Raw genomic sequence first — 19,028 nt, forward strand, 5'->3', positions numbered from 1 at the left:
TCAACTCTAAACCCAAAGGAATGCCCAAAGTCTCCGTATGACTGGCATATGCAGGTACAGAGGTTAAAAGCACAGACAAATCATTCAGCAAACCATTTCAACATCAGACAGGTGTTGACTTGTTGAAGTGCAACTCAAACCATAGTACACATTCTGCCTGTCCTACCCCCATTCCCACCCCTTTTTTGTGTTGTGCAAATCTGTGCCAATACTCCTCAAGTCTTTCCTTCAGTCTCTTCTGTATCCCTCTCATATCTCCTACATTTTTTCACTCCCTCTCCCACCCCTCTTCACCTTTTCTAGTCTTTCTCCTCCACATTTCTCCTGCTCTTCTATTGATAGAGCCTCTCAGTCCTTTTATACCCAGCAGGCCTTATATGGAGAGGAGCTTCTGAGGAACCACTACAGACTCATACCAATTCCACTGACTAGCCAGATGTTTTAATTGCTCACATTTAGTTTTGACTACTCCTATAGACAAATCTTTTCTGAATACTCAAAACACACACACACACACACACACACACACACACACACACACACACACACACACACACACACACACACACACACACACACACACACACACACACACACACACACACACACACACACACACACACACACACACACACACACACACACACACACACACACACACACACACACACACACACACACACACACACACACACACACACACACACACACACACACACACACACAAAGTAACCCTAACCATCAAAAATGAATGCCTAACCAAATGGGCATTTTGTCCCTATAAGAGGCTGTTGGTCCCCACGAGTATAGTAGCATTCTAATTTTCGGTTCTCACAAATATATCTAAACATGGTATACACACACACACACACACACACACACACACACACACACACACACACACACACACACACACCTCTATAAAAAATTTTAACAGTGGATCTTGCAATGCTGCACATGTTTTCCTTGTTGTGTCTATTTGCATGTCCTGGAAGCTGCTATTGCTATGAGCTACACAAGTCACGAATACAGGATAAACAATGCACACAATATTGTTTAGACTGCACTAAATGAATAAGGAAGTATTTCATCAGATTTGACTAACAGCACAAAAATTGGGCAAATCGGCATGCATCCAGTCCACAGTATTTGTATAGGATTTAAATTGACTAAGTTGCTATGTTCCCAAACAGCGAATTTCCTGTTTACTCTGAGCACTTCCCCTTTGCTGATTAGATGTTAATAACAGTTCAGCTGTGAGGCAAAACAAAACCAGATTACAATCAAAAGAGTGTCAAATTTTTTTCTGCATGGTATAGCTCTGTCCTTCCATGTACATATGTGAGTAAAGCACCTCCCCTCCCTTCCATATGCATGCCCCAGCCCAGTATAAATGACGACAGATCAAGACAGTCACAGCATGATAGGTGGAGTTTGGTTGCAAAGAAGCTTGCACATGTGCAGTGACTGAGAACGTTAAAGCAGTGTAAATAGTACCAACTACTGAAGACTCTTTCCTCTCTTTATGTCATTTCAGAGCCGTTTTTCTGACTTCTATCTCTGCCCGTGTTATTTTTCCCCCTCCTATTACCTACAGTGGCTTGCAAAAGTATTCGGCCCCCTTGAACTTTTCCACATTTTGTCACATTACAGCCACAAACATGAATCAATTTTATTGGAATTCCACGTGAAAGACCAATACAAAGTGGTGTGCACGTGAGAAGTGGAACGAAAAACATACATGATTCCAAACATTTTTAACAAATAAATAACTGCAAAGTGGGGTGTGCGTAATTATTCAGCCCCCTTTGGTCTGAGTGCAGTCAGTTGCCCATAGACATTGCCTGATGAGTGCTAATGACTAAATAGAGTGTACCTGTGTGTAATCTAATGTCAGTACAAATACAGCTGCTCTGTGACGGCCTCAGAGGTTGTCTAAGAGAATATTGGGAGCAACAACACCATGAAGTCCAAAGAACACACCAGACAGGTCAGGGATAAAGTTATTGAGAAATTTAAAGCAGGTTTACGCTACAAAAAGATTTCCCATGCCTTGAACATCCCACGGAGCACTGTTCAAGCGATCATTCAGAAATGGAAGGAGTATGGCACAACTGTAAACCTACCAAGACAAGGCCGTCCACCTAAACTCACAGGCCGAACAAGGAGAGCGCTGATCAGAAATGCAGCCAAGAGGCCCATGGTGACTCTGGACGAGCTGCAGAGATCTACAGCTCAGGTGGGGGAATCTGTCCATAGGACAACTATTAGTCGTGCACTGCACAAAGTTGGCCTTTATGGAAGAGTGGGAAGAAGAAAGCCATTGTTAACAGAAAACCATAAGAAGTCCCATTTGCAGTTTGCCACAAGCCATGTGGGGAACACAGTAAACATGTGGAAGAAGGTGCTCTGGTCAGATGAGACCAAAATGGAACTTTTTGGCCAAAATGCAAAACGCTATGTGTGGCGGAAAACTAACACCGCACATCACTCTGAACACACCATCCCCACTGTCAAATATGGTGGTGGCAGCATCATGCTCTGGGGGTGCTTCTCTTCAGCAGGGACAGGGAAGCTGGTCAGAGTTGATGGGAAGATGGATGGAGCCAAATACAGGGCAATCTTGAAGAAAACCTCTTGGAGTCTGCAAAGACTTGAGACTGGGGCGGAGTTTCACCTTCCAGCAGGACAACGACCCTAAACATAAAGCCAGGGCAACAATGCAATGGTTTAAAACAAAACATATCCATGTGTTAGAATGGCCCAGTCAAAGTCCAGATCTAAATCCAATCGAGAATCTTTGGTAAGATCTGAAAACTGCTGTTCACAAACGCTGTCCATCTAATCTGACTGAGCTGGAGCTGTTTTGCAAAGAAGAATGGGCAAGGATTTCAGTCTGTAGATGTGCAAAGCTGGTAGAGACAGACCCTAAAAGACTGGCAGCTGTAATTGCAGCAAAAGGTGGTTCTACAAAGTATTGACTCAGGGGGCTGAATAATTACGCACACCCCACTTTTCAGTTATTTATTTGTAAAAAATGTTTGGAATCATGTAGAGCTGGGCGATATAAGATTTTTTCATATCACGATATGTTTTTTTCATTTCTGGCGATAACAATATATATCACGATATAAGCCAAATAACTATATTTGTAAGATTTAAATGTGCCGTTGCTCACAAGTAAAATGTGAAATAATTAGCAGCTTGTTTTAATTAAAATATTTATTTCCCATAATAAGTTCAACAGGGTAGATGTACTTAAGGAACATGAGACTTCAGTTTCAGATAAATAAAGGCAAATATTGCAAACTACACAAAAGGCAGCCGCTAAAGCGTTTAAGTTTCAAAATAGAACAAACAAAACAGACTACTAAATTGTCAATTCCACTTAGAAACAAAATATTAATTCTAAAAATAAATCTTAGGTCGTTTTACAGAATCCATCCATCCATTCGCTTCCGCTTATCCTTTTCAGGGTCGCGGGGGGGCGCTGAAGCCTATCCCAGCTGTCATAGGGCGAGAGGCGGGGTACACCCTGGACAGGTCGCCAGTCTGTCGCAGGGCCAACACACAGGGACAGACAACCATTCACACTCACATTCACTCACACATTCACACCTAGTGACAATTTCGATTATCCAATTAACCTATCCCCACAAGCTGCATGTCTTTGGACGGTGGGAGGAAGCCGGAGTACCGGAGGGAACCCACGCAAACACGGGAGAACATGCAAACTCCACACAGAAAGACCCCGGCCTGATGGTGGAATTGAACTCAGGACCTTCTTGCTGTGCAGCAACAGTGCTAACCACTGTGCCACCGTGCTGCCCTCGTTTTACAGAAGAACAGACAAAATTGACTAACTTTTGTCAATATCAAATAAACTGAGAACTAAAAGGAAATTCTCAATCTCTCCTTGTTGTATAGCTTAGCTTTTCAAACAGTTTTAACAGTTACTTTAGTCTGACAAAAGCCGAATGACGAATTAGCGCTTTCAGTCAGAGATTGAGCATGCACCGCTTTATTGTATTTCCAGACTTGCTTTCGGCACAATTTACAGTCTGGCGCTACTCCGCTTTTTGTCAGACTTGAAATAGCGAAATACCTTCACACTCACGGAACTTCTGTGGCCCTTCCATTCGACAAGCTCTCCGGCATTGGAACCATCATCTGTTTTTTTCTTCGTAACCTTCGCCACGCTCTCAGTTGATTTTTCTCTAGTCGGCAAACTCATTTCCTTCATTACCCGGGCTGCACGGCTGCAAAAACAAATACACATGTGCGCCTTTGGCGCTTGTGCTGTACGTAACAAGTCACGTGACGTGGACGCTGCGGCTGTGATTGGTTCGGCTCTGCGCTACTTAATTTGGATTGGCTGTTCTTTTTTTTCTTTTTCTTTTTTTAAGAGGACAAGAGAGATGAGGCCTATCGCAATAGTTTAATTTTTCTATCGAGAAAAAGTTATTTCGCAATACATATCGTTATTGTTTTATCGCCCAGCTCTAGAATCATGTATGATTTTCATTCCACTTCTCAAGTGTACACCACTTTGTATTGGTCTTTCACGTGGAATTCCAATAAAATTGATTCATGTTTGTGGCTGTAATGTGACAAAATGTGGAAAAGTTCAAGGGGGCCGAATACTTTTGCAAGCCACTGTATTTTCCATTTTTCAGGTATTATAAAATTAGCTGGTGTTTGCCTGCATCCACATACATGAACACAATAAAGTCATTAGTGTTCATCTAAATTTACATGTGAGTGGTACAGGAGGCAAGGATATGGAGAAAAGGGGAAGTTCCCCTTTTCTGCAAATTTTGTGAGAGAGCATGTAAGAGTTGACAAAGTGACAGTTTGAATGGAAGGCTCCTCAGTGGCCATCAGTTTGTCATTACAGTGTTTTTAACATGTCAGCACAAACCTACATTAAACTTGACAAATTACTGCGAAGGTTTGTTTGAACAGCTTAAACTATGAGAGCAATCTTCTGAGACAGTAACTTAACACAGATGCTCTTCCAACGCAAGGGAGCTGCTCTGCAGTTTGGTCACACAAAGTTCAACTGCAGCATCTTCAGAACGCTCTCCTCTCAAATTTAAGACTGGGGTAGGGCTGCTGAGGCAGAAGATACAGACACATACACATGCAACTGCTTCTGAGAAATGCACGTCTGTCATACTATACTAAAAGAATCTACACTAAACAAACTTTAGCTAGACATCACCTTTCATTTCATTTCCCACTTTCATCTAAATATTCATATCCACTTACAACCACACCGTCGGCCTCTAGTGAAAAACATATCACAAAGCAAGACAACTGCCCCTGTGCAGACCCACACACACATTCCTCTTGTTCAGGAGGTCATTTGGTTTTAGCCAGCAAGCAGACTAGACAGCTACATATGGGTCATCCTCAGTGATGAAATGCACTGCCAGACGCGATTGGCATCCTGAGACTGAAATAAACAGAGACAGAAGCATTTTCTGAATGAGGGTGGAAATGGGGATGAGTGGTAATATGTGGGAGACAGAAGGGCAGAATATGTGTGGAAGCCACCAAATGTGTTAAAAAAAAAAAAAAAAAAAAAAAAATAGTAAGATGGAAATCTTTAACCCGCAACTGTGGTATCACTAACATCAGCATAAACATATGGACAAACATATTGTACAAGCTTATAGAGGCTCCCAGTGATGTTCTCAGCTTAACATTTCCGGCATCTATACTGATGTTAAAATGATAAACACAAAATCTTTGCTGCCTATTGTAAAAACCGATATAAAGCTATGAATGCAAAGTCAAAAAGTGGTGACCGTGTGACTGAGTGGACAGAACTAGTATAAAACTGTAGAATCCCCATTTTAGATTTAGTCAGTGTGATTAAATATCTTTTTAAGAATGTATTCACTCAACTGCCACACCCATAATAATTCAATACCACTGGGGAACCTAAAAGAGCAGCTGTTCCAAGTCTCACTTTAGCACTGCAGAGAATTTACACAAACACGCACGCAGACACACATGTAACAACGTCTTAACCAATTGTCATAGTCAGACTGGGCAGGGCTGTAGATATTTCGATAGTAAAGTCACTAATTTCTGTTTGTAAAGCAGGAATGTGATGTGACAAATATGCTGTACATAAATCAGGAGTAGGAAATCCTGGTTGTCTGGGGCTTAAGGCGCTGCTGATGTTGTAATTTTGTTTTTTGTTCTTTTAAACTTCAACAAGATCTTTTTGGGCCTGAAGGGAAAACTGAAAGTCATTCCAGAGCAAGTCTGTCATTTGACAGTGTATCTCATACACAGTTTGGCAGGGTGCCCCGTTGTGTTAAAATATGATCTTGTATGTTTGGTGGCATTTTTTGATCAGAATTGCATCATCAATTCAATTCAATCCCCTAAGTCTAGTGCCGTGGACCTTCCCATCTTCCAGCTGTGCGCAGATGGACAGATTCCAGCATCATATTGCAATATTATACCTTCCACTATAAAACCTGTATCCACTGTATACCGAATACATGCCAATATGCCGAGTATACATTTTTATGTCATAAAAACTTTCATTTGACCTATACTGAGTCTCTGCTCTTGCATTAAAATGCTGCAGCCTGCACCTTGTTGACACAAATGAAGTAGTCTGTCAACAGTGACAGGCCCCCATTGGAAAGGAAGGCTGAAAATACCCTTCATTTAATTTTCACTATTAAAGGCTGCTGCCTGCAAGCTGCAGTCATCAATAAAACATTCACTACTTTCTTTCTACATCATCAGAAGCACCATTATTGCAAACTTCTTTGAAATACTGTGATAGAATTTTGAGGATTTAATCGCCCACCCCTCCAATTCCACCTTTATGGACTGCAGCTGGTGACTGAAAGCTCTTACAGTGTTGTAGCACAGTGATTTAGTATGAAGTATGACATAAACCCCTTACCATGTGAAACATAGGAGGATTAAACACATTTACACATTAACCCTACACGACCAACAGGTCTGTAAATGAATCGTCTAAATTCAAGAAAGCCCATATTAGAATGGATTGAATCTGTGCCTGAGTCCTGGAAACAACAATCAAATATTTTTAGGCTTTTTTTAGACTGACTGAAGAATGAGTGAACAGTAACCTAACCCAGCTACACCAGAACCTGGTGTCCTTTGGCTACTAATGTGCATTACATGGTTGTATGAGGACACTGTACATATGTAAGACATGGGGGCTGTCAAAAAAGCCTAGTTCATGACAGCCATTCTAGTCTCATCCATCAGCTGTAGTTTGCATTCCTTCAGACTCCATAGGTTGCTTTATTTTCATCTTTGCTTCTGCTGCTATCTGCCTTTTCTTTCATGCCACATCAAGTTTTCTTCAGAAGAATAGGGTTCTTATTTGTGCACTTATAATTCACGCAGTCAACCTCCTCCTTCCCCAACACTTCTTTCATAACTTTTCTTCCCTTTAATTTAATTTCTCTCTTTTCAGATTAAGACAACCCCTGCCTATATTAGTACTGACATTATCAAAGCTCCATGGAAAGACTTGGTTAAAGGTTAACAAGCAGGTGGAAAGAGAGAAGCCTTCAAAGAGTTACCCAAGGACACCCTATTATCACCACACTCCAGGCAAAGGAAAACAAAGACACACTTTCTAAGCTGGGCTGCCTATTCAGAATCCTGCAACAATTATTTGAAATTAGTTTTTCATGAAAGCCACGATATAAATTATTGTGTAGCTAGTACAACAGATATGAGAGCGTACTATAACAATCACTGAATTTTATAGTGAATGTGGTTTATTGGTGAACTTTGATACCAGAACTTGGAAAACTGACTAATGATAAGCTATCTAGGTAGTAAAGAGGGACTTGGATAGGCTCTTATTATACACACTCTCCAGTTAAACTGCTTTCACACATGAACTGTGGGCAGTGTTGGTAGAATCAGGGCAGACAGTTGCTCTATTTCAACAGCTCAACAAGGGGGATTCTCTGGCATCAGAGGTATTCTAACTACTTGGACTACCCTGTTTGGCTTAGGCGAGGGTAACGCATGCAAGAGCCACGCCATATGACACACACCCACTCTCTTTGAATTTACTAAACAATTACCCGCACTATTCTCACATTACACAGTTGAACAATATTATATACTTTGGAGCCGGGAGGTTAAAGCTCTGATCCACTGTCCAAGGTCAAGGCAGGTTCAGCGCATGTGCGAAAAAATAGAGAGCAAGTCATTTCCCCACATACAGATCATGGCCATGCAGGTGTATTTGGCAACATATAATAGCATTTTTTTTTAAGTTGACAGAACCTGAGAGAACACCAACATATGTGATTGATTTGCTAACGGACAGTTTCCACACATTTATATTCAAATATCAGCCACAGCTAACAAGCTAGGCTCAACCCTTCCTATCTTAAGTTTACTCACCAGCTGGTTCACTGGCCAGGCTGATGTTGTGGTGATCACTGATCTGCTGCTTTCCCAACAAGGACCTTGCCTCACGGTCAGACATACTCCAACTCCCCCATCTCCGACTGCTATTGGTGGCAAGAGTCCTTCTCTAAAAAACTGAGCTGGAAGTCAACTCCAATCAAAGGGTGCAGCAAGTGGAGATCTGGTTCATGGGGCTGTAGAGCAGAGCAAGAACTACCATTACTAGATACTGTACGATGACAGCGTACATAAGAAACTAATAAAGGCTGGAGCCAAGCAAAACAAAACCAGAGTGATGTCAGGTGACATTGACAATATGTGTAGCTGTCCTTCTTTGTTCCTACACTTGATATGAGTTTATTCTGTCACAAAACCAGAAGAAAAAAAAGAAAAAAGAAAGAAAATCCGCCAATTAACAGTTTGAGACAGATTTAAGATATGGACCCAGGGAGAAGAATCTTAGCAAGTATGCATTTTGCGATGAGGTTTACATTTCGGGGTTATGTCCAATATCGCTTAGGCACAAGTGTACCTAATAAGGCGGCTTACTAAACCAAAGGGCAGCAACTGTGTTGGGAAGGAATTTTATCAAGTTCTTTTTTCTCAGACTTTTTGTTTTCCATCTGCTTTCCAGTTTCACCTGACACAAACGTGCCTCATTCTCACATTTCAGTGTGAACACATCTGACTTGAATGAGACTTGCAGTGAGCTAAGAATAGTAAACCTGAATCTTATCATAGTTAGGAGGGGTGCTGAGTAGGGAGGGGCTAAAATGAGGAATTTATTTGAAGAATAAAATTTGAGCCTGTCTGAATTCTGCACAGCTGGGAAAAGCTTTAAATTTTCTGATATTTGCTCCAGAATGCCCATCAGCATACACAATCACTGACACACAATATGAACGCTTTTTCAACAAACACCGAGATTTGCCTTTGGTGTTATGTCACAGCAAACACAGAGCAGGTAGGTGTGCCTTTACAATGACAGATGATATTGAACATTACATAACCAAGAGAGGAGTGGACATAATCACATGCAAGTTCCCAGCAGGATCCGCAGAGCTTTGGTTGCCTGTTGCTAGAGTGAGGAGGGCAGATCTCACACACACGCAAACACACACGCAAACACACACGCAAACACACACGCAAACACACCTCACTAAAAAGGTAAATGTACAGGTGTTCTAGGACTATTTTGGGATGGTTTACACAGTTTGACTTGCCCAGTGTAAGGACAAGGAGAGTGTTCTTGTTCCTCAGACCACCTACCTACTGCTTATGTGGGCAGCAGAGCCAGAGTACAATTCAAATAAATATCTATTATTGTACGTTTATAACTGTTGTGTTTAACCTGGAGGTAAGCGTTTGAGCCAAATCCAGTAGGGTTCTGAAAACCAAACAGTCATGCTCTGATGTCCAAGAAAAATGACCCAAAATGTTACAACAGAACTACACAGCAGAAGATCCTCCAAACACCCACAGAGCTCCTCTCCTTCTGGCCTGCAGTGCCAGTACACACTGAACAAGTGCAAGAGCAGAGGAAATGGGATTACCTTTTTAGCTTGTATCATCGGGTTAATCTGAGTAAAGGTGTGCAGGTGAGGCTGTTTACAACAGAACAGGATTAGGAAGCAACTTAGTCAGCACTGTGGTAACTAAACATGAATGAGCAGTTCTTTACTTAGTCGAATTCAACCTGTCAGATGTGACTGAGGACTGAAGCCCTTCAAAAACACTTGTAAAAGCATGCAAGGACATTCTCACACATGCTAATATGTCAACTGTGTGGCTTAAATATGTGGCGCTGCACGGCGGTGTGGCTGTTAGCAGGCATCAGTCTGTCTCTTTTTACTGTTTCATCACATCAAATAAACTTGAACTGTGACAAATAAATAAATAAAACTCAAGCATTCAACTTTCAGTCTTTTGAGGACTTCCCATCTCCTACAGTCACACCGCATGTACAAAAATGGCAGTGAAGCTGGTGTGGATTTTGACTCATGTCCAGGGTGGTTTCCAGTCCCACACCAGTCAAGGCTGTAATACTGAGGAGAAGCAGGATGCAGTCACTCATAGCATTTATTCCCAGCAGGGCGGGGCTCGCTGTACCGCTGGGCAAGCTTTGGGATGTGGGAAAGAATTACATGGAAATGCTAAAGCAGCTGCCCACAGCTAAAACTAACCAGGCGCACATATTGTACTCATATACCCTACGAGACTGCGAGTCATCATCATACAGGTAACACACTCTGGCTCACTGTCAGACACAAGCTCTCATTACTTCCATTCAGCTAGAGGGTTCCAGCATTACTTCCAACACACTTTGCATTTGTGTACCACCTAACACCCTAACACTAACAAACACCATCACAAACTGTAAAGTGGTGCAGAAACAATAAAGAGAGCAGTGTTGCTCACTACTTGAGATGTTGAGATTCATTCTGATTAACCCTAACTATAGTGACTGACTGGTGTTACACTGTAATGGCACTGATGTTTACCCCACTACTGAGTCTAAGCACTTTTATGTAAATGGTTTTGTTAAAGAGATGAAGAACCAGACAAAAGTCATGAATTACTACACTCTTATCTGTCTATTTGACATCTTTTCATCAAGATCATTCTGTGACAAAGATAAATGACATTAACTGTGATTCTGTGCTTTCACTGATACAAGATGTTTAGTGGGAGGTCAACTTCGGTGTGTGCAGACATCCACTTTTTCAGCCAATTTTCTCTTAAACAAACATTACAACTTCTTTTTTGTACATTTTAACAGCAAGTGACATTTACCTCCTACTGGCCAACATTCCCAGTCCCTTTGTCTTTTTCTCCTATAAAGGGGACCACTTCTCCTTGTATCTAACCCGTATTTTTATTCTCAGACTCTACTGGAGTAGATTTGCATGATTGGCAGTTCTAAATCATTTTATTTTACCCTAAAATGGGCTTTGGTGCAGGACCACAGTACACGTTCTAAGCAAGCAAATTTTTTAAACACGCTTGCCTCTTCCTTTCTTCTGATTGTGCATTTTTGCAAGGGCCAGCCAATTTGGACAACAGGTGGGTGGAGCATCTGTGCTCACAGGCAGAGCTGTGGATGACCATATAAGGATACCTGTTCTCATCATACAGAGCCAAGAGTAGAAAGAAATCTGTCCGAGTTTATGCTTTGGGGCCCGCAGGTAATGCTTGTGCACATGCAGAGCTCATTGTTTGAAATGCTGTTTGTGTTCAACAAGAGCATTTAGTCCTTTTACAGTACCCATGTTAGGAACAGCATCACAGGTCAACTTTAACGTCACAGGGACTTTAAGGTCTTAACCTGTCAATGACACGAAAAACTTGAGCTGTTCTAACATGCAAATGTCAGTGTTCATAAAAATTGTACTTGCAATGCTTTTGATGCTTACAGTGACATCGGCTTCCAAGTTTATTCAACAAACCAGGAACAATTGAGGAAAAAATTCAAATGACTTTGATCTACACTTTCTTTTGGTCCTTCAACTCTAGCTGAATTCCTTTGAATACTTTCTGTAATCCAGTGCTTCAACTACACAAAGTTTCTGCATTAACAAAAAATAAATCTATCAATCAGTCACTTCAGTTTTTACAGTATTTCAGTTATTTCAAATCTTCGAAATCTGAACCTTTAAGAAGCAAGTACACAGTCATTTCTAGTTGTTCACAGATTGCTTATTCAGAAATCAGTCGTGGTGAGATGAGACACAAAAAAGTTTATTCTGCTTGTAGAAAGTCTACAACCATAGAAATGGATTGTACCAGCCCACATGGCTATTGTTGATCTGTTATTGTGCTCTCTATCTCCAACAGTCTATCTGCCCAAGGGTAGATCAATAGTCGCTCCAATCCAGCATCTCCAACACATTCCCATTTCAAGGTCTGATTTCATTTCCCACATGTAAACAAGTAGTAGTCGTCATCTAAACAACCTCCCACACGCTGCGAGCAATGCTAACTCAGTCTCATTCTATTTAATTATCACTTACCGTGATCTGTAACTTGTCACATCTTATTCTTCAGTTTTCTTTCACAATAGATTTACAACTCATGTGTTGTCTCTTATATAACTACTCACAAGAAGACAAAAAGACAGAGACAAAAAGCATATACCACCACTGCCTCTTAGTGATGACTTAAACTCCATAATATCTTTATGTAAGAAAAATAAAAACTCCACGTGTGGGCATTCACAATGTTGCCTTCAGTGAGTTGAACACCCAACTTCAGCTGTGAAAGTAACTTGTTTACAATTTTTTTTTAAGTTAGTTTAACACTATAACCAACACAGCCAACATCTACTAGAGCTCACTTCCATTAGTATCGAGTCTCTTGACTGTGTTGGCATCTTTAATTAAATTATTTAACAAATATTATGGTATGCTGTATGTGAAAGCCCATCCAAGAAGTTTCTGCTTCAGTTTTTTGTTTTTTAAACTCCAGTATTAACTTTAATCATTATCATGTGTCAGTACATCGCACTTGTTCATGGACCCAGCTTGCCAACCAAGCTTACTAGCGTTAGTTGTTAACTGAGCACTACACCCTCCTGTGCAAACATGGTCACTTATAGTTGAGAAATAAATAACGTGCCAGCTAACTCTGAGGCTTCAAAGGGCAGAGTCTAGAAAACAATGGGAGATACTACTGTGTCTATATCCATCTTTTATATACAGTCAACGATTCAACTAATAATTTCTTCAGTACAAAAATGCCAGTTAATTTAATTTTTTTTTAATAAACCCAAACCTCATCACATGCAGGCAGCTTAGTCACCTAGGAGGCATCACTTGTGGATGGGCCCTGACAGTCTTCCCGCCCACAAACCCAGTGTTTTGTACATTTCTCTCATTCGTGTTAAGTTTACCCTCCCTTTACCATGACAACCGTATCTTTAACAGTCATCCCATTTGCTGACATCAACAAGTCTGACAGGACAAGTTCACATTATGAGGTTAATGAAGGGAAATCCCCCACCCCCCACCCCCCCAAGTGAGTATTTCCTATAGCAAAGTTTAAGTACATTAGCGTGTATCAACACACATCACACTTGCATGCGTTCCTCTCTCTTCCTGTTGTATAGCGGATGGTAGTGATCTGGCTAAGAGCCAGGCTGTCAGGTGTGTCCTTTGCAGTCCTCTCAGGATCCACCTGACATGCAGCTGAGCAACTACAGGCCAGGGAAGACCTTCACCCCATCAACAGCAGGTCCTGTATCCGCCAAAACAAAATGCTCAAAGTGGGAGTCGCCCAGTGTTCTTTTTTATTCAATATTTATTCAGCTCCAGGCAATCCCCTAACCCATCTGGTCTCACTGCAATGTACTGCAGAAACTGGCAGCAGAAATCTGGCATGAAGGAATCTACTAACTTCCATAACAATGTGGAGGGAAGCATGACTGGTATTTGATCAGATAAACAGGCAAAGAGCAAGCCAGGACCAGTAAACTTTTTCCTCTCATGTGAATCCATGTAAGAATTAGATGTGAAATGAAAACTGAGAATGTGGGGGGAAAAAAACTGAGCTCATAACGTTATCTTAATAATCTAAAAAAAACACACGCACCCATTTCACAAACCCTTGCATTGTGTTTGTGCTTAAAGTGGGAAAGTGAAAATACCCAGCCATGCAGAAGTAGGAATACATCCAGTGAAGAGCCCAACCTCACCCTAAACTACCAAACTTCACTCTCACCACAACTCGGCCTCAGCCATGAACCAAAATATCTCCGAAAGCCCAGCCCGTTAAAATAAAATAAAGCCAGCAGTACAGCACTAAGGGAAGAACTGCCTTCAAGCATCTGCCCACATCAGCCCAATGGAAACTGCAGCTAAACGTGACTGACCACAGAGTATACAACTGGTGGAACTGCTTTGGAAAAATGTATTGACTGCAACAGGCTGATGTGCATTTTGTGCCAAGTAGAATAACTGTGCAGACTGTGCATACTGAAAATTCCACCATGTGCACTTTCTTTGAAGAGCTACCCAATTAGACCACCCTGCAGATCAGTACAACCCTGCTTCAGGGCTAATCGTCTCCAGTTACAAGCTGCCATTTAAAAAAGGAGCACTTTAACAGGACGCTGAGGAGCAGCTGCAGCATGCTAGTCAGCACAGGGAGGCCCTGCCCTTCAGGTGACCTTGAAGCAACTGGTCAGCTGGTCTTGCTGCAGCTTGACCCCTGGAGGACTATCCCGCCCATTCTGGTTCACTTGTTTCTGGTTTCTGTCTACACATGCATTTATTTAACTTACAGCACAGGGCTATTTTGTGTTCCCCTTTCTGCTGGGTGGGTAATCTACTTCTCTTATAATCAAGATGAAGCTCAGCAGATCAGATGCCAAAACACAATTTCCTCAAAGATAAAAACAGCATAATGGTTTTATAACACTGCGTCAGTATTTTTGATCAGATTTCTTGTCCTGTGACAGCCATCAGTACCTGCGGGCTGCATTACATGCCAGGTGCTTGCATTATGTTTACCTCTTCCAAACCGCACAAACGTTAACAGGTGGACAGGTTTGTGGACCAAGCCCTTCCTCAATTGCAGACACTCTTTCTCAGCACAAGTCTAGTGTTTTCTGACACATACACAGGGTCTCATAAAGTTCCATTAAGAGATGGTTCATTTAAAATGCCTAACACCGCAGCACCTTCTGCTCGCATCAGGTGTGCTAGCCTATGACGTGAGCCGTGTAGTTACTGTCTTAATCTGTGTCTGTCTCGCGTCTATAAAAAGCCAACCCCAACCTGAAGGATTTGATTTTGTGGGCTATAGGCCAAATCACTACGTGGCTAAAGGTCCACACCACTGCTTTTCAATGAACGCCAGTGAGCCAGCTCCCAGAAATTACAAGCCTACACAAGTGGACGCATGACGGAGGACGGAGGAGAGACTGCCAGACCAAACTTCATTAAAAAAAAACAGGGGGTCTCGTATTGGATTTCACTTGATACTTAAAAGAGTCACACCTAATGTTGATTCGTTAAACCGGTATATATGCAACACACCAGCAGGGCATGTTTAAACTTTGAACTTAAGCACTTAGCTAGGTTAGCTGAAATGCATCACAATTTAATATATTACTTATGACAGACAATGAAGCAGCGGTAGATAACAGAGTTTAACCGCTTTAACCACACTGTCCATTAACACGACTCCTGCTGCTTTATTACGAGTCTTAATGTATGGTTTAACTGCGTAAAATGACTCACAAACGGGCTGTGTCGCGTTTAAACCCCACATTATTTTTTATTTTTTTTAGAATGGCGTTTTGGTGAAAAGCTTCTCTCCATATGGCGCACACGGGGACTTTCAGCCCACTCACTCAAACATGCTGCACTGTCACGAATTACTGAGCAGAGACTTGTCGGTATCACAGCTGTAACCAGTACAGCAGCCGTGTGGTTAGAAGGAGCCAAAGTTAACAGTTAGCACAGTAGGGCAACTGAGGAGCGCGCGGGAGACACCTAGCTTAAAATCTGTGTTTAAACTGGTCGAAAGCTTACCTTACAACAGCCGAGGTCAAACGCGCTACGCTGCTCTTCTTTCACTCACTTCCACCGCTTTTCCACCGCTCGAGGTTTTGGAGTTGTCTCTCCGCCGTTTCAGTCAGTCCACTTACTGACTGGTCACTGTTAGTCAGTAGGTAACGTACTGTGTGCCGGGTTTCTCCTGACCCTCCCACCACCACTCCCAGCGCTCCAACCGTGGGATCTGCCTCAGTGCGGAGGCTTCTCCTGGACTGCAGGACGGCAGGTATCAGTTACACTATGCTTCGTGAACTGATATGCTAGTATGAAACAAACTGCCAGTGTGTCGTAGTTGTCGGGTGTTAAACTCTCTATGGGAGTGGTGTGGTAATTTCTCCTTTCCTTTTCTGTCATTAAAGGACAGCACAGCCCCGTAATACCAGGAAGTTAACCAAAACCCACCCTGCTACAGCTCCCGTAGGAGTCATATGAGTTTATTTCGGGCAAGTCGTGCACTATGATTTGCCTGCTAATACTCTTCAGGCGGTATTGTTATCTTCTTGTCTCTGGGACATTAGAAATCAAAAAACAAAACAATGTCTGCTTTTACTAGCCTGATAAATGGCAGCGTGCTAGGTGAGCTGACAGAGACTAAAGGCTTAAATGAGGAATGATACACAGACAGCTTTCGTGAATTGGGAGATCATAACCAGATCCCTTCACTTTAAAGCCAAACTCTCTGGGAGATCGCAAACTACACTCATAGCCATGTACTGCTGTCCTCATACTGACACACCCATCTGAGCTCTGAACGGGTTAAAAGTATATCCATCGGCACCTCTAACGGGTGGGTTAGAAAACGAATGCGCACAGACATAAAAGTAGACGTGAAAATGCTAGATATTTGAGTCTGGAGGAACCGCTAACCAGTGCCATTCAGCGGCAAACTGCACCTCAGCAGTTCCATTGAGCGGCTCTCGTCGTTTTCACGGGGTTCTCGTACCCTCTGCTGTCTAAACAGGCGTCACTGCACCTGCACGCCATCACTGCACAGCTCTTCCTCGTGACAGGAGACTCTCCAGTCTGTTGCCTCTTCCTCCAAAACAAGTTCCATGTTAGTTGGATCCAGCTTTTAAGCACTTATTTTTATAAGCAGCTCATAAATGAAACCACCACAAATGGTTTTCATATTTCACCAATTCGTAAGTTATATTTTCCCAGCTGTGTTTCTACTGGTAATTTTATGAGTCTAAAAATAACATAACTAAAATTAACTGATTGGGTATCCATTATGTTTAAGGTTTTTGATTATAAACACAGCAAGAGATACTATGTTAATATTGTGTTTGAGGGTCCCAGGTGTGTCCCTATACTTAGAAATAGCACATGTTCTTACCAGTTACTTTTTCAGCCATTTCTTGCCACCTGTCCCAGCTTTTTGAGATATACTGCTACCATCAAAGTCTAAATGAGTTAATATTTCCCATGAAACAGTCAAATCTCTCAGTTCAAACATTTGGCATGTTTTCTATGTTTCCTTGTGAATAAAATATGGGCTTCTGAGTTTCTAAAATCATTGCATTCTGCTTTTACTTTACATATCGTCCCAAGTTTTTTCAGGTAAGAAAGAAATCCATGAAAAAGAACTAGAAATTTCCACCCTTGCTGCTAAAATTTTCCTTTACAATAACTGAAATGTTGTTGAAGTTTTAAGATACAACACTGACAGTAGCTGAAGCAGAGAATGAATAAAAGGTTTACTGGGAGTTTTTAAAAAAGCATGATTTTTTTTTTAAATTATTGTACTTATGCATGAGTGAAAGTCAGTGTCATGATGTATATTTGAAAATATTTCATTTGCACTTTTTATGGGTTCCTTTATAACTGTCCTTATTGAGCATCGTCCAGACGTGACACAGCTGTCATTTTTTGTGTCACTCATGCTTTCTCTCTTCCCCTAGTCCAGATAAACATGAAAAGACTAATGCTTTTTCCTGTGCATACAATACAAAGTTATGAGGCTCAGAAATTCTAGAAAATCTGATGCAAACCAAAGAGTGCTAAATGTTCATCCACCCCTGTGAGGGCCTGTAACTCAGATAATGATATAAGATAAAAACACATTTTTCATGCCTTTTAGTTATTAAAAAAAAGTTACCTGATTATGCAAGGGTCAGATAGACTCAATTTTGTAATATATGAATCATTTATAAGAAAAAGATAACATAAATGGAGCTCCTGCACTAAGTATAAGATAAATAAGGGTTGTTTTCGCCTGCCAATACTCCAATAATTAAAATTATTGGTTAGATGTGAGTATAATCATACCCTTTAAGATTTTCATTGAAGAATATTCATTGGGAAAACTTGACAGCTATACACGTTCATACAGCTGAACCCTTGCAGTTTGGCTGTACATTTAAGCACCCAAACTTTCCATCTCTCTCTGACCTCCCAGTGCCACTGCTGCCCTCCATCGCTGCCTGCTCTGTGAACCCCTAACTAGGCTTGCTAGTAAAACTGCACCATCCCACCATACACCTGTAGGCTCTGACAGCATAATACACCCCATTTTCTATGAGTGTCACAAGTGCAGTCAGTGATGAGCTCAGAGCCTAGATGATAAACTCTAACTGTACTCAGTGCAGTTCCCTGCACTGGACTTTGTATCAGATATTACTGCAGTTATGCAACGTGTGCTGTGCTCATGTGAAGGTGACCTCAGTCTCAATTGGGTGACGAAGCAAGAGCTCAGTTGTAATGTGACTGCACTGCCAGAGGGGGGAGTGATCGATTCAGCCTCAAACAACCCGCTACTAATGACACACACACACACGCACGTTGTATCCTGTTGGCGTTGAGTAGATGGGCAGAAGAGCTGGTCATGACACTGTCCCCTTACCTTCAGGCCCAGCCCTGTGTCCTCTTCACTTCCCTTCCAAAATCAACAAACAGCAGCACACTTGATCTTTCCTTTTCTCCCAGGATCAGTTAACACCATATCGTTCTGATTTCACTTAACAAAAACTAAAAATGTTTACTTGACTTATCTGCTGTAATGCAGCAAAAAGATCCTACATTAGTCTACAAACTCAG

At 41.7% G+C, this 19,028-nt stretch overlaps 1 protein-coding gene across 3 annotated transcripts in view; it reads right to left on the reverse strand.

Annotated features, from left to right (window-relative positions):
• The window catches only part of LOC116323716 (unconventional myosin-Ic), a 67,306-nt gene that overhangs the window by 43,493 nt on the left and 4,785 nt on the right, over positions 1-19,028 (reverse strand). The window contains exons 1-2 of one of the 3 annotated variants that reach the window (XM_039622543.1): positions 15,969-16,370; positions 8,431-8,630 (exon numbers count right to left, since the gene is read on the reverse strand). The exons of 1 other annotated variant lie outside the window; for it this stretch is intronic. The gene's annotated coding sequence lies outside the window, so the exon portion shown is untranslated. Of the gene's footprint in view, positions 1-8,430; positions 8,631-15,968; positions 16,371-19,028 lie in introns of those variants that run through there. One more of the 3 variants, XM_031744128.2, reaches the window with a different exon arrangement.

The sequence above is a fragment of the Oreochromis aureus genome, linkage group 14 (assembly GCF_013358895.1).
Source record: "Oreochromis aureus strain Israel breed Guangdong linkage group 14, ZZ_aureus, whole genome shotgun sequence".
Lineage (NCBI taxonomy): Eukaryota > Metazoa > Chordata > Actinopteri > Cichliformes > Cichlidae > Oreochromis > Oreochromis aureus.